The 6,021-nt window shown below is 36.7% G+C and overlaps 1 pseudogene; it reads left to right on the forward strand.

Annotated features, from left to right (window-relative positions):
* Positions 1-684: 684 nt before the first annotated feature.
* LOC132684520 (small nucleolar RNA U3) lies at positions 685-805 on the forward strand (annotated as a pseudogene).
* The last annotated feature ends 5,216 nt before the right edge of the window (positions 806-6,021 follow it).

Below are 6,021 nucleotides of genomic sequence, written 5' to 3' on the forward strand. Positions count from 1 at the left end.
GCTATTGCATATTTAATCAATTATGGTATAGTGTAAATGTAACTTTTATATGCACTTAGAAACCAAAAAACTAATTTGCCTTGCTTTATTGTCATATTCACTTTTTTGCAGTAGTCTGGTACTGAACCTACAGTATCTCTGAGGTGTGATTACACTACCAGACAGCTTTCCAAATTTATACCCACCGGCGAAGTGTGAGAGTTCCAGTTGCTCCAAATCACCATCACCACTTGCTATGATCAACTTTTAATGGAGTCTAGTAATAATTTAAAGAGATAATCCTGGAATTTAAATCTATCACAAGGAATACACCTCCATTAATAGTATTATTATAAATCTAAGTTTAAATATTTCATTTTAGTTGATATGTACTTCCCTCCTCCCACCCCAGTTTGGCATGCACACAAACACAAACTCACATAAACACACCAACAACTGAAATAACAAGAGCTCCATTTGCTAGTTCTGGAAGAACTCTGTGATTTCCTATTGCGTTTTGGAAAAAAAACAACACCGTGCATTTGTATGCTTTAGAGAAATTTAGAAAAACAGGGAAGCATCCTATTATCTTTAAGAGGATCATTTTAAAACCTCAGAAACTGTCTCTAGCCGGTGCTTTCAAAGTCAGCTCAAAGTGCAGTGGGATGTGCAGAAAACGTTCATTAGTCAGGCACACCGCGAGTTAAGTCCTTACTTCTAGGAATCATTTCTAATCATTTGTAATTAGAGTAATGCTTTTGAAAACGTTTGCATTACTAACCATGAGGAGTTGAAACTTTCTCTTCTGGGAAAGTGAGCAGATGGTGTCACTTCATTTACTTTTTCCCATTCGGCGGGGAGGACGAAGGGATTTAACTTGTCTTTTCCGTCTCTCCTGCCTGGGGTTTGGATAGTTGTCTAGTCTGTGGTCGTAGCTCTTGGCTCAGCTATTTCTTGTCCAGTTCCTTTTGTTTGATATCACTTTGATCTTCGCCCAATATCAGCGATGCCTTGCTTGGATGACTCTCTCGCTCTAGCTCTTACTCTTTTCCTTGGCAGGAGTATTCTTTTCTTTTGGTTGTAAGAATCTGGCCAGTAATGAGGTGGTAAGCTCCTGTCGAAGCAGCAGGAGTTGTCAGTGCTCCTTTCTTTCATTAACTTTCTTGGGCTGTAGCCACAACAGCAAGACTTCAGGGACTGAGAATTTAACCTTCTCCAGCACTGATCATTTTTCCACATGGATTCACATGGCCCCATAGCCCCTTGGCCCCTTTCACCACCTCCTTCCCTCCACCCTGCTTTTTATAGATTATCCTGAACTTTCTGTCCAACGCTCTCCAGGGCCACCATGAAATAATACGCTTGAAGTATTTCTTTTTTATTTTTTCAGTTAACTACCTTTTATTCATTGTTGTTACATGAAGAGCACATTCATACGGCTTGAACAAAAGGTGCTGAAATTTCAGATAACAGCTGTGGCAAATTATCTTTTCTCTTATGAAATAAGCAAGTAATTGGTAACCACACTTTGTAGCATAATGTCATGTATTTTAATCCTAGTAGAAGAATGAAAATCTTGTGCTTAATAGTAATGATTATATATATTACAATATATAATGTAAATGTGTGTATATATATTATATATAATATATACATTATATATATATACACTTATATATGATATAATTAGAAAAATCCCTTTCTCTTGAAGTAGTGGCCATTTACTTAAATAATCATAACATCACTCCCCACTTGATTCATTCTAAAGGAAACAATACATTGATATACTCACTGGGAACTCTGACCAACTTAATAACGATAGCAATAATAATATAATAACAGTAATACCAGTAATGATGGTGATGGCAATAAAACCATCATGTTTTAGATGCATGTTATATGCCAGATACAATGCCATACATTATTTGTTTAGTGTGTGTGTATGTGCAAAATTTATCATTCTCAGTTAAAACTTGTATAACAGTTATGATCATGTCCAGTTTACAGATAAAGGAAATGATGCACAGACAAATTTCTTGCCCAAAGTTAGACTTACTCTGAAGGGTTGCTCTCTTCCCTCACTTCCCACACCCTCTTCCCCCAGTCAATTTGCTATTCTCTCAGATTTAGCATCACATATATCAATATTCATTTATCATCCCCCATATAATACGAGCATTCATTTGTAAAAGCATTTCCTAAGAATAGATGGGTATAACCTAGTCTTGGACCTATCATTATAAGCCATACAATGTTGAAAGAGTAGATTTGCTTGGTATTTCAAGCTTATTTTGAAATGATTTCTGGGGGCGCCTGGGTGGCTCAGTCGGTTAAGCAGCCGACTTTGGCTCAGGTCATGATCTCGCAGTCCATGGGTTTGAGCCCCGCGTCAGGCTCTGTGCTGACAGCTCGGAGCCTGGAGCCTGTTTTGGATTCTGTGTCTCCCTCTCTCTGACCCTCCCCCGTTCATGCTCTGTCTCTCTCTGTCTCAAAAAAATAAATAAACGTTAAAAAAGAAAGAAAAGAAAAAAATTTTTGAAATGATTTCTGTATACTAATGGAAGATCCAAACTCACTGGTGTTTTGTCTTGTTATAGATTGATAGATTTATTTATAATAACTGATGAATTATGCTTTTGTGTTTGTAAGATTAGAGGATATATAAAAGCACGTGTACTATTGACTAGTTTTAATTTATATTACTTCCATTAATTTCTAATTTGCCATTAGGGACTGAGATGATTTTCCATTCTTTAGATCTCTATTGACACCAAATTAGTATCAATACAGAACAATGTCCATATTGGGCACTACCTTCTTGATACGTGCCATTATGTACTTTATTATAGTTTCTCATTTCCTGGTCTGCCAGTTGCTCTAATGTTCCTTCATTTTTATACATGCAACTCTCTTAGACTCATATTTGCTGATGGATATATTTCTCTCATCTTTCATCACTAGAAGCCATGGGCTTTTAGTTAGCCTGGGAAAATTAAAAAAGCAACATCCTCAACACAGGGCTCTTTATCTCTTAATGTTTGACAGCATAAGCAAAATGCCAGTCTCAGTCAATTCAACTTCATCAGATAGTCTACTAGCGGCTTAGACACTGTGGCAATTACCTTCAAGGCCAGAGAATGAGTTCAGGAAAGAATACAGAGGGAGTTGCAGATTATGAAGACATAAAAATTATAAAACAAAGATAGAAATTGTACTCTAAATATTTCTCTCTCACTGATGGAGATGTTCCTTGTAAGGAGATGTAAGGTGTTAAAAGATTTCATTACTTTTAGTTCAATAAGATATCAATTAAAGGCAAAAAGACAGCATTTATCGTATTTCTAAAAATTACATGCAAATGACCCCAACTTTAAAGTCAAAATGCTATTGCCAGAGTAATAATTTTTCAGTGGTTAATCCCCTTAATTCATTTCCCCAGAGTAACTGAATCTGTTGCAAGCACTGGGGCCCAAGGAATTAAAACAGCCAGGCAAACCAGAAAGAGACTTGGGTGAGAGCAAGAGAACTTGGCTTAGTCCTTGACCTCCCACTCTGCTCTTAATATCCCCAGGTGACCTTGGGTAAGTACCTCACCTTTATGGTCCTTCCTTTTCTATACAATAGGGATTTGGGGGAAATGAACTGTTCTGTCCTTTTAAATTCCAGACATTTATTATTATTTTCTGTATTAAGAGAGGGGTTTACTAAAACTGAGTAAATCATGCTTCATGTTATTCACTATGGGAGAGGAGCAGGAACCTGAGAGAAATTGCCTAACTTATTAGAAACAATGACTACTCCTTCATTATAGGTAGAGCTAATTGAAGATGACTGGTTTTGTGAATTTGACAGTTCCCAGTTTAAAGCCCTTTGGTGGTTCCCCATTATTCCTTAAGATAAAGATGAAACTCTTTAACCAGGGCCTGCATGGCCCCCTGCTGTCCAGCCCCTATGTTAGTTGAGGTAGGTCAATTGTGTAATGGTTCAACACAATGGATGTGTATTTCTTGTTTAGCTAATAGTCCGCTGAAGGATTCTTGTTGGCAGACTATTCTCCTAAGAGTACCCAGGAACCTAGGTTCTTCCCATCTTGTGGCTCTGCCTCCTCCCAGGACTTAAAATATTTTATATTTAGCTAACAAAGGGAAAGAGGGGTGGGCCTTGGCTCAAAAGTGATACTCATTATTTGCGCTTACATGCTATTAGTGGGAAAGAGTCACATGAGCACACATAAATACAAGGATAAAATACTGGGAAATACAGTGTTGGTGAACATCCAAATAGAAGACAGAGAGAATTTGGGTACACAGGTAGCAGAGCTTCATTTCCACCTTAATGAAGTCATACATAATTTCTTTCAGTTCCTAGAATGCCTACACTCCCCTTTGCCTCCAGGCCTTCACCTAGAATCTTCTCCCTGTTCACCTGTCTCCAACTTTCCCTTCTGGTCTAGGTTGCTGGTGACTTCCCTTCTGGGCTTGCATGAGATTTTATTTCTATTTGATCTTTACTTCATAATAATACTCACTGCAGTTTATTTCATTTAATTATATGTTTTCTCTGCTAGATTCTACACTCCTGGAAGGTAGAGACCATACTTTCTCCCTGTTTGGTTCAGGAGTGATGGAAAAAGAGGAGAGTAAGAGAGGAAGAGGAAAAGAAAAAGATACAGCACATGAGAGCTGGAGAAAATATAGTTAAGTAGATAGGCTACAGTGTCAAATGTCTTGTGGTTTTTTCTTCACCTGAATAGACTAGTTGATTTGGCATGGTATTGTCAGATAGCAAAAATGTCCATCATTCTTTGTGGTTATGAAAACCGACGTGATATTACAATATTTTGTTGTGTTAGTACAGAATATAACAACTGCTCTGGGATGACAGGGAAACACTAATTCTAAAGGAAAGGGGCTGCATCTGAAAATATTTTCAGTACCCCAATCTTGTGTGGCATCTCAGCAGTGTCCTTTTAAGCACCACCAAATGCTTGCTGTCTTATTCACTCTTAAAGAATTCACAGGGCTTCTCTAATCATCTTCATTGAATGGCAACTTTCTCATTCTCACTGTGAGATTCTCAGGCTGAGAGGTGAGAGGCTATATAAGAAGAATGGAACAACGATCGGAATCATTATGGTTTGCTTTTGAGAGAATTATGTGGAGATTTGAAAACACACGCAGCTGAACTACCCTCAAATTACTGTGAACTTGTCTCCTTAAAATATCTTAGAGCCAGAGAGCTACAATGTTTCCAAATTTTACATTTACAAATATATGTGTAAAATTTTTCTTTTGGTTTTGCGAGGAAATGTATTGATAGAAACTGCGGTGAAGCAGGTATGTACTCTTTCAGCAATAAGTATGTGGAGAATTCAGCAACGTGGCAAGCAGTGTTTCTGATGCCCAAATTGTAACACTTATTAGGAACTACACACAGAGGTAAGAAAAAAAATAAAAGTCCACATTGATAATTTTACATAATTTTATAACATTACACAAATGGAATGAATGCAAGCCAAATCACATCTAAAACTATGTAATGTATAAATTAGACTATTTGGCTAAATCCACATCTGAAAAAAGGAAAACACACAATCATTTTAAAAATAATTTGAGATAAGTTTTGTTTCGCAAATGAAATTAAATTGTCTTATATGATGTGTCTTTTGGCTTCAATTCTCACAGAAGTACTTGAGACACAAATTTCAGAAAAAATATCAAAATATGAATATTTTTGTTTAAATGAAAATTCAGACTTCATGAGTCACCAAAGGTTTCCATATCAGCTTGGAAAGCTGGAAAACAGATTAGGGATAGCAGACTTCTTTGGTGCTGCCCATAGAGTCAACGCTTGGCACAGCATGGATTAAAAATTTAATGAAAAACATTAGCTGTGTTTCTTATACACATCACAGAGCTGGAGTTTGCTTGTTAGCCGATCTGAAAAATGTTTCTCACTTAATAGGGCGTTAAGACTATTTATATTTATTGAAAGTAACAATATGTTCAATTATAGTCATCTTATATTGTTTTATAAAAGTTA

Source organism: Panthera onca, chromosome C2 (assembly GCF_046562875.1).
Source record: "Panthera onca isolate mPanOnc1 chromosome C2, mPanOnc1 haplotype 2, whole genome shotgun sequence".
Classification (NCBI taxonomy): Eukaryota; Metazoa; Chordata; class Mammalia; order Carnivora; family Felidae; genus Panthera; species Panthera onca.